Below are 9,344 nucleotides of genomic sequence, written 5' to 3' on the forward strand. Positions count from 1 at the left end.
GGGGAATTCATTTCCCCTTCGAGTTCTGAGAATCTCTCTGAAGGCATGAAACATGTTTGAATGTGGTTATTTGTAGATTTGTGGGGTTTTAACCTGTGCTTCGTGGATTGCAGACAAGGGGGAACATGGATGGTCACTAATTCCATAGGGTATGTGTCTCTATGCAAATTCCTGGGGCAGGAAACTTCAGATTCTCTCTTCCTGACCCCCAAGAGGTTAAAAACAATTTGAACAGACCCTGAGGCCTTTTAAGACGTCTTAATGGGTTCTTCTTTGGCTCCCACAAAACAAAATGCAGTAATCAAAGGTTTAGTGAACTGGATTGAAGTCCCCAATTCCCTACATGGGACTGAAGTAAAACACAACACAACAAAACAAAAAGCCAAGACCTATCTCTTGGGATAATTAGGAGGATAAAATAAGGTGAAGTGCTGGGTACCAAGTCCATGCCCCCTACATTATGGCGCTTCCTTATTTTCTACCTCTGAGGTGGAGGAAGCCTGGGGGATAGCATGGGCCACACACAGATCCTCCTCACAGCTTCCTTACAAGCAAAGAGAAATGATTTGGGGAGTCAACAGGCAGCAGATGGCTGAAATCTGGCCTATAACTGGGGTAAAACTGCCCCTCTCCCTTTTCTCAGGCATCCTAGGCCAGAGGTAACCAAGGCTGGGTATACACCTGGAGCATCCAGAGATGTCCAACCCAAGAAACTGCAACTAATTCTGTTCTCAATGGCTCAGCTCAAGGGCTTCCTCTCCTGGAAGGCTTCTCAAAACCTTCTCACCTTTTCCTTCTAGGGCTCCTCTCCCCTTCCCCTGAGACCCCTGTCACTCCATCTGCCCCTCTCCTTGGGCAAACATCCCTTTCTTTCTTTTGTTGGATATTAAGGGCACAGGCTTCAGGGTCAGAGAGATCTGGGCTATAATCCTCGCTGTGTGACCCGAGACAAGACACTTTACCTCTCCATGCCTCGGTTTCTCTTTAGTAACTTGGGAGCCATGCATGTTGAGAGTGTGGTGCTTAGCACAACACCCACCACCAAAAAAATGATACCCGTTTTTATGATCACAGAGGTCTTCCTCTAAGAGTCTTGAGTTGGGGAGCTTTCTTGCCAAAAGCTCCTCACACAAAGTAAATAACAGGTAATCATGTCACTATTTTCAGAACAGCTGAGAGAGTGGACGTGGGGCTCTCTCTCCCAGAATGGTGCCAACCCTCTTTGGTCTTCCTCACTCCATGCAAATCTCTCTCAAGCTCCAGATAATGACAGCCTGGAGTTTCCAGAGGCCATGGAATGTCCAGCCACTGCCTTGCATAACCACAGAACCTGGGAACACTGGACAAGGAAGGGCCCTCCCAGACCATTCACCCCAACAGCACCCTCATTGTAAGACAGGCAAACAAAGGCCCGCATGGTGAGTCAGCACCCACCGGAGGGATGGTAAAGAATTCTAAAAATAGCCCCACCCTCTCCATTCACTTTCTCCTTCCTTTGCATTATTTATTTTTTATTTTTTTATCATAACACTTCCCTCACCTGACATCGTGTCTTTATCATTTTCCTTGTTTATCATCTCTTTCCCCACCAGGTGTAAGCTCCATGAGAGCAGGGACATTGTTTTGTGTGTGGATGGATCCCTAGCACCTTGCCCAAGATCTGGCACAGGTCAGTGTCCAGTAAATGTTTGTCGTATAGATAAATGAATGAATGCCATTTGGATGTTTGTCCTCAGAGATTCAGACACAGGTATTCACCCATTTGCTCATCTATCCAACAAACATTTGATGAACATCTTCTCTATGAGAGATCTTTTGAAAAATCCTGGTGAATGAGACACTGCCCTTGCTCTCCAGCAGCTCCCTGATTAGGGAACAGTAGCCGCCAGTGGCTTAAGGACCTGTTATATGCCAAGGTCTGTGCTGGCAACTTTATGTGCATCTTCTCTGTATGTGCAGCTACTGCAATTGCAAAGAACCATGTCTCACTCCAGACTCCTTAAGACAAAAGGGCTTGGGGATTAGTAGAAGGATACAGGACGGCTAAAGACTAAAACAGAAAGGAAGACATCAAGAACTGAGATGATTCCAGGGACTGGCCACCTTACCTCTAGCTTGTAAAGCCTGCATGGTCTTTATTTGAGGGTATCTCTTCTTCCTGGATGTGTGCCCCTCTCTCTTTGACAGACTTACTCGCTGTCTTTCTAGTTTGAGTTTGGGGGGGGCAGTCAGTCAGATTGGCACAGCCAGTGGCCTTCATTGTCTCCCAGAGTGAGGATTTTTAGGTCAAACTGCTTCTTGGATTACTAGTCGGCCTAGAGGGTGAACATCACCTCCTGAACAGAGGGTATCTTTAGTTAGAAGGGAGTGTTGAACATCATCCTCACTCTGACCCCATGAAGTTGGTAGTGTTACCTCTATTTTACAGATGGGAGAACAGGCTCAGAGAGGAGAAATGACAACAAAGCTGTAACAAAGCTGCCCCAGCTGACCTGCAAACCCATGATTGAGAAATACATGCCATTGCTGTTTGCCACTGCCATCTATGGGGGGGGGGCTTTTGTTATGCAGCAACAGCTGACTAATACAGGATTTAAATCAGGTTTCTCTGATTCAGTCTCACTATGTTGTCCCACTGAGTTGATAGCTCTGATTCCTGTTCTCCCCACAAAAACATTTTTTAAATTTATTTTTTAAATTTAAATTCAATTAATTAACATATAATGTATTATGTGTGTCAGGGGTACAAGTCTGTGATTCATCAGTCTTATATAATACACAGTGCTCATTACAACACACCCTCCCCAATGCTTGTCATGCACTTGTCCCATTCCCCAGACCCCCCTTCCCCTCCAGCAACCCCCAGTTTGTTTCCTAAGATTAAGAGTCTCTTATGGTTTGTATCCCTCTCTGGTTTTGTCTTGTTTCATTCTTTTCTCCCTTCCCCTATGATCCTATGCCTTGTTTCTTAAATTCCACATATCAGTGAGATCATATGATAATTGTCTTTCTCTGACTGACTTATTTCACTTAGCATAATACCCTCCAGTTCCATCCATGTTGTTGCAAATGGCAAGATTTTGTTTTCTGATGGCTGTGTAATATTCCACTGTATATATATACCACATCTTCTTTATCCATTCATCTATTGATGGACGTCTGGGCTCTTTCCATAGTTTGGCTATGTGGACATTGCTGCTATAAACATTGGGGTGCATGTGCCCCTTTGGATCACTACCTTTGTATCTTTGGGGTAAATACCCAGTAGTTGCAGTTGCTGGGTCATAGGGTAGCTCTATTTTCAACTTTCTGAGGAACCTCCATACTGTTTTCCAGAGTGGCTGCACCTGCTTGCATTCCCACCAAGAGTGTAGGAGGGTTCCCCTTTCTCGGGATCCTTGCCAACATCTGTCGTTTCCTGAGTTGTTAATTTTAGCCATTCTGACTGGTGTGAGGTGGTATCTCATTGTCCCCACAAAAACATTTTGAAGTGTTCCATCCCCAGGAGCAGAGAGGAAGATGCTGGAAAAGAGATTGAGAGATTTGTCCCTGAGAACCTCCTGCATACTTAACTTGAGCTTCCCCTGCAGTCCCCTACTCTGACGGCTAGAGAAAAGCAGAGATAATAAAAATCCCAACCATTCACAGAGTACTAGACAGTTCTTCAAAGGGATTTACATACCTCAAACTGTCCCAGAGGGTAGCCAGGGCTGGTGTTACTACAACCAGTTTATAGTTGAGGAAATAAAGCTCAGAGAGGTGAAGTGAGTTGTCCAGGTTACAAAGCTTCATGTAAACCTGGGTGGTTTCTAGCCCTGAGCTACTTCCACACACCCTTTCCTCTGCGTCCTTGGCAGAGACCATCATCTGAGCGCTTGCCTGTGGGAGGCATAGCACCATGGGACACACATGCCACAGCCCTGGGGCTGGAGTGCAGGGAATAGAGCAGGACCCTTTGAAGCCCACTTTACCAACATCCAGCTGAGTTTCCCGTTCCTCCCAACTTTCCCTGCCCCCCTGAGGTCCTTTCCCCCAGCCTCCATCCGACATCTGGTCAAGGTGGAGATAGTGCAACTATTTTTCTAGATGCCTCAGAAATCAGAATCTGCTCTTTGCAAACAGCAAAACCTGTTGGTGCAGCAGAAATGGGGCAGTGAGGTAAAGAATGTCAGTTGAAGCCTCCTCAGCCATTTGACTTAGGACATGGGCAATCCACCCACACCATGGGTCTGTTTCCTCCTCCAACAAATGAGAATCCTCCTGTGATGATGGGGCTGTGACAAACACTGTCTCCTTCCCCTGGCACATCCCTGCCCAGGCTAACTCTACTCATCTTTACGGTCTAGTACTTTTACCACTTCCGCAGAGAGACCTTCCCCTGAGGCCTAATTGTCTTCCTGCCCAACTTCTTTGACATCGCTTCCTTCCCAGCATTCACTACAACTTATATTTCTACCATTCCGATTCTGTTTTCTGGCTTTGTTGTGTAGAGGCTCCCCAAGGGGAGGGACTAAGTCTGTTTTTGAGCATGGGGCCTGCTACATAGTAAGTACTCAATATATACTTGTTGGATGAGCCAATGGATGAATCTACTTTCTTCCTCTCATCCCTCCTGCCTTCCCCCCACCTGCCCACCCCACACAGCTCCCAGGGGGTGGTAAGGTGATGATGAACTGTAGGCTGGAAATTCTTGGGCAAGGGCAGATGGCCATGGCCTCTGCTTCTCCCTGTCCGTGCCACACTGGCCTTGCTATTCCAAGAACATGCCAATCCCATTCCTGCCTCGGGGCTTTGCGTTTGCGTGCCCTCTCTCTGGAATGGTCTTTCCAGATACCAGTTGGCTTCATCCTTCACTTCCGTCACATCTCTGCTCCCCTGCCCCCTCTCCAGGGAGGTCTCTGTTGACTGCCATTTCTGAAGTAATGCCTCTCAGCCTCCTTCTTCCATTTTTCTCACCCTCTTATCCCCATGTTCACAGCTCTTCTCACGACTGGATGGTAGGTTTTATATTTATTGTCCATCTCCTCTGGGAAAATATACAATCTATGAAGTTGGAGTTTGTCTTTTTATTTACTTTATTCAGTTCCTGGCACATAGTAAATGCTCAGTGAGTATGTATCAAATGATTGATTTATTGATTCATGAAAAGGGAGGTGAAGAAAATATCTTTTCTTTTTTTTAAATAAAGCCCTGAATTCTTCACGTCGGAGCAAGGAATGATTTCTAGGGAGGAGCAGAGAATATAGTTTCTCTGGAAGGAAGCCTGGGGAGTGGAGCAACTGTTTTCAGGAGATCTCACCTTTTTTCCTCCAGGGGTGTCTTAGATCTGGTAACCAACCTCTGGAAAACAGTTCTTTATTCAAGAGAAACAATACCAGGGCGCCTGGGTGGCTCAGTCGGTTAGGCATCTCCCTGTGGCTCAGGTCATGATCCTGGGGTCCTGGGATGGAGCCCCAGCATCAGGCTCCCCACTCAGGAGCCTGCTTCTTCCTCTCCAGCTTCCCCTGCGTGGGCTGTTTCTCTCTCTCTGTCAAATGAATAAATAAAATCTTTAAAAAAGAGAGAGAGAGAGAAACAATATTCCCGGAGGCCCAGACACCTGCGGAGTCCCTGGCAGCATCTACTCTCCACAGAGAGACAATTTGCAGAAAAGCACTGACCATTGAGCTTCTTCCTCTGAGCTGCAGTTTCCTCATCTGTTAAATGGGGAAAGGTACATATCTACCTCCCTAGGGCTGTTGGGATGATAGGAAGATCATGTAGGTGAAAGCCCTGTGTAAACTGTAATGTCCAGTGCACTTCCCACTATGCATTGGGAAGAGGTAGCATGTGGAGTCAGGTTGGCCTGGGGTGGAGTTCCTGCTCTACTGCTCACTGGCAGTGTGGCCTTGGGTAAATGGTGTCCTTTCTCTGAGCCTTGGGTTCCTTATCTGTTAAGTGGGACTATTACTTGTATCTACAATTTACAAGCTTGTTTTAGAAATTAAATACGCATCAAGTGAGATCATGTAAGTGTCTGGCACACAGTGGGTAACTCAGCAAATGTTCCTCAAAGGCACACACAGCCCTTAAATACTCTGGATGGCTCAGTCAGTTCAGTGTCTTACTCTTGATATCGGCTCAGGTCATGATCTCAGGGTCGTGAGACTGAGCCCCGCATCGGGCTCTGCACTGGGCATGAAGCCTGCTTAAGATTCTCTCTCTCCCTCTGCCCCTCCCCCACCCCCTGCTCCTGCTCTCTCTCTCTCTCTCTCTCTAAAAAAAATACTCTGGGTAACGAGGTGTTCTTCATTTGAAGGAGAAAACAGACAATGATGAGTTCTTTCTCTCCAGTTTCTCTTCTGAGCGAGGAAATCACTGGCCAGAACCCATGCAGAGGACTGGCAGCCAAATGCAACCTCCCACGTGGAGTTTCCGAAAAGTGTGAGCGCAGAGTTGCATAACCTGTCCCTGAGACACGTGTCTCTCCTGAAGTGTTTCATCAAACATTCCCTGAAAGGTTTCACGTGAGCGGGCAGCCTAGCAAAGGAGGAAGGGAGAAAGAGAGGGAGTTGGAGAACCCAGCAGGTGGGGTGGGATTAAGAAAAGAAGGTACTGCATTTACTGAGCTCCTACTGTGTGCCAGGCACTGGGCTCACTCTATCTGACATCCACTTAGATCTTTCCCATAAATCTGAGAGATCAGGTGTTACCGCTCACGCATTCCAAGGGAAGAAATAACAATAATTAATATTGCTAACGTTTACATAATGCTGACTGCCTATCAGGTGGTAGTAGGGTGAGCACATATTTGATCCTCAGGACAGCCCATGTCATGGGTACTAGTCTCATCGCCATTTTTATAGAGAAGGACACTGAGACTCAGAAATGAAGTAGCTTCCCCAAGATCACCCAGCAAGATAGTAGTAGGGCTAGGATTCAAATATAAGCGGGGCTCAAAGCCCACAGACCTGTATGAGGACATCCCCCAAGGGACTTATATGGGGGTGCATAGATCTGGAAAGTGATTCAAACAAGAGTTGACCTTATAAACCCACAGTGGGAGTTCAGTGTGGAAGTGACGTAAGTGACCAAGTAACCAGAGGCACTCCTCTTCTCTGCACCCGGAGGACAGTTTGTCCCAGCTGTGGCTGTTTGTCATTTAGTCTCTGACCTAAAGTTTAAAATTTCATTCATAAGTTTGGAACCACAAACCCAACAGCATGGGAAGGGCCCTTGGAGATCAGCTATTCTAGTCCAACCCCCTCAGATTACAGATGGAAAAAAAACCCTGAGGCCTAGAAAGAGCCATGGACATGGCAAGGTCACAGAGCAATTTTCTGTTAGAAGGAGGATTTGGTTTGAGGTCAATTACAGATCATCTTGTTCTGTAATTACCAAATGTTGACTGTACCTCTGAATCACTTGGGGAGCTCTTTAAATATCCAGATTTCTGCATTCTGCTTCTGGAGATTCAGACTTTGGTTTGCAACAAGGCCTGGGAATCTGATAATACAATATGTTCCTCAGCTGATTCAGATGGCACAAGGCCAGGGACTGCATTTGGAAGTTGGAGTCCAATTCTCCTCCTTCATTTTATACTTTGGCATACTAAGACCCAGCAAGGGACTTGCCCCAAGGTCACATGGCAGGTCACTGGGGCCCTAGTTCAGGCTTTGTGATCATTCTTCTTCTCCAGGCTTCCTGTGGTCAGATTCTCAAAATGGGCCAAGGAGTTTGGCTAAGGGAGTTACTGTGGTTTTCCCCAGCTCTTGGTTTCCTTGTTTTACCCAAATTAAGACAGAGGATGGTGCCCCATTTCCCAAGCTTGGAAAGATGGGAATTCAAGAGCTGAAATCCTACAGGTAAAAGGAAACTGCAACAGGCTGTCCTGCAGGCCTGAGGGGCTTTCCCAGAGGCAAGCTCCAGGCTCCAGGAATGACATCAGACCCCAGCTATTCAGTGCCCTAACGCCTCAGGCTACCTGTATTTTCTGTTGCGGGAGAATGGGTAGGGAGGGCCTTCTGTCTGTGGGAGATGACAGGTGGAAAAGACCCAGCTGTGACTCAAGTGGGGTCCTGACTCAGGAGGAGCCAAATGTTCTGGCACCTGGAAGGAAGACCAAGCTGCTTTGGGAAACTGAGTCAAACCTCTCAAGCACTTTTCCTGGGCTTCTCCCTACTCCACCACTTATTTCGCTCTCTTTTTTTTCCCCTTCGGGAATGGTTATTTGGGTTTTGGAGTGTGGTGTCTTGGGTTCAAATTCCTGCTCAGTTTCTTATGAGCTGCCTTACCTATGTAGAGTCACACTCCCTTTCTAAGCCTCCGTTTCCTCACTTTATTTTTAAAGATTTTATTTATTTATTTGACAGAGAGAGAGATAGCAAGAGCAGGAATACAAGCAGGGGGAGTGGAAGAGGGAGAAGCAGGCTTCCTGCCAAGCAGGGAGCCTGACGTGGGACTCGATCCCAGGACCCTGGGATCATGACCTGAGCCGAAGGCAGACGCTTAACGACTGAGCCACCCAGGTGCCCTGGTTTCCTCTTTTAAAAAGATGGATAATATCCACTTTCTCAGATTGTGAGGATGAAACAAGATCACATATGTATTTGATAAGCAGAAGATGTTTTCTCAGAAACAGTAGATCATATGGGTAATCAGTGGACCAGAGGGATTTGAATATATTTTTGTTGATCCGAATTGAGGCGCCTAAAAGAATGGTTAAGCTGGAAAGCACCTCAGAAATCTTTGGGCCTTAATGACTTCCAAACTGGAGTCCAAGGGAACTGTTTACAGTATTTCTAAATGATAAGGGAAACCACATACTTACTCTTGATAAAGTCTCACGTTTCCTTACTTTTGTCTGGAATTGTTATCAACTCAAGGTGGTAATATGATTATCACATGCTGTTCAGAAGTTCTGATTGGCAGTTACATGTGTCTTTGATAGGTGTTTTTAATGGGGAACTAATTAGTGGAGGGTATATTGAATGTTGGCAAACATTAATCTTGTCTAAGTCCTCATTTCATAATCAGGGAAGCTGGGGTTTAAAGAGGGAAGTGGCTTGCTAGTTGAGCAGCTAGTAGAGCTGGCTCTAAAATCCACGTTCTTTCCCTGGAATCAGTTACTTCCCTTCTTTCCATTCTGGAGAAGGGGGATCTAGGCTCAATGAAGTTGAGGGGTTTGGGTCGGCTAGGCCAGGAATAAAGTGATTCATCAATTTGCTGTTACTCTTTCTCTGTTTTGACTCATTCAGCAAATATTTACCGACTGTGTACACTATGTGGGCTCAGAGGAGAAGGCGGAGACAAAACAGTTACGGTGGCAGGCAGGGTCAGAATCGGCTTCCAGGTATGACTTCAGA

This window comes from Zalophus californianus, chromosome 8 (genome assembly GCF_009762305.2).
Source record: "Zalophus californianus isolate mZalCal1 chromosome 8, mZalCal1.pri.v2, whole genome shotgun sequence".
Taxonomy (NCBI): domain Eukaryota; kingdom Metazoa; phylum Chordata; class Mammalia; order Carnivora; family Otariidae; genus Zalophus; species Zalophus californianus.